A 1570-nucleotide genomic window follows, 5' to 3' on the forward strand; every position below is an offset into this window, starting at 1 on the left:
TGTTTTTAAACGGTTTGGATCCATAGGTCATTTGCATCTTTAACATGTTTCAAGCATGCATATCCATTTTTAAAGCCTGTGTAGAAAAATCTCTTTCTTATCAAATTACAATCTATTGGGGTTGTTGAACTAGTGGAATTTCCCAAACTTGGATGACAAAACTTTTGTCTTTATTTGAAGTGTGTGATTAAATTTTCTTAACTTACGTTTGTTATTGCTTTAAATTTTCTCCATACACAAAATCTAAAATTTTCATTTCGTTGTCATCTATTCTCTTTTTTGTCTATGAGATGAAGGAAAAAATGAAACTCAAGTTTTGATTTAAGAAAAATGTACACATCTAAAATGGAAATGCACAATGCACAAATATGGAGAGAGATATTTCCAAAAAGTTTCTGTAATTTTTAGGGATTTAAACCTCTTTTCATTTTTTATATATCAGGTTTTGCAATCGTCGGGAAAAGGGGAGGCGAGGGAATTTTAACTGAGTGTTGAATCCCAACCCAAAAGTCATTCGTTACAAAAATATGGCCTGTTACGCATGATCAATCAGTTTACAATCATCAATGATCGTTAGGTCAGTTTTTTGTAAACGGGCAAAATAATGGCTTGTTTAACTCGGTTAAATATCCCACCGCACTTTCACTTGAGAATTCATTGAGCGGTTTTTCTGTTTAAAAGGTTTGGATCCATAGGTCATTTGCATCTTTAACATGTTCCAACCATGCATATCCATTTTTTAAAGCATGTCTAGAAAAATCTCTTTCTTATCAAATTCCAATCTATTGGGGTTGTTGAACTAGTGTAATTTCCCAAACATGGATGAAAGACTTTTGTGTTCATATGTGGTGTGTGAATAAATTTTCCTTACTTACGTTTTTTATTGGTTTAAATTTTTTCCATACACAAAGTCTAAAATTTTCATTTCGTTGTCATCTATTCTCTGTTTTGTCTACGAGATGAAGGGAAAAGTGAAAACTCAAGTTTTGATTTAAGAAAAAAGTATACATCTAAAATGCAAATGCACAATGCAACATTATAGAGAGAGATATTTCCAAAAAGCTTCAGTAATTTTTAGGGATTTAAACCACTTTTTAGTTTTTATATATTAGGTTTTGTATTCGTCGGGAAAAGGGGAGGCGAGGGAATTTTAACTGAGTGTTGAATCCCAAGCCAAAGTCATTCCTTACAAAAATATGGCCCGTTACGCATGATAAATCTATTTACAATCATCAATGATCGTTAGGTCAGCTTTTTGCAAATGGGCAAAATAATGGCTTGTTTGACTCGGTTAAATATCCCACCGCACGTTCACTTGAGAGTTAAATGAGCGGTTTGTTATTCTTTTTAAAAGTTTGGGATCCATAGTTCATTTGCATCTTTAACATGTTTCAAGCATGCATTTCCATTTTTTAAAGCATTTGTAGAAAAATCTCTTTCTTATCAAATTCCAATGTATTGGGGTTGTTCAACTAGTGGATTTTCCCAAACTTGGATGACAAAACTTTTAGGTTCATTTGTGGTGTGTGAATAAATTGTCCTTACTTACGTTTTTTATTGCTTTAAATTT

The sequence above is a fragment of the Aristolochia californica genome, unplaced genomic scaffold (genome assembly GCF_029961685.1).
Source record: "Aristolochia californica isolate CCGP_79_NKW_82.1479 unplaced genomic scaffold, dmAriCali1.0.hap1 SCAF_9, whole genome shotgun sequence".
NCBI classification, from domain to species: Eukaryota; Viridiplantae; Streptophyta; class Magnoliopsida; order Piperales; family Aristolochiaceae; genus Aristolochia; species Aristolochia californica.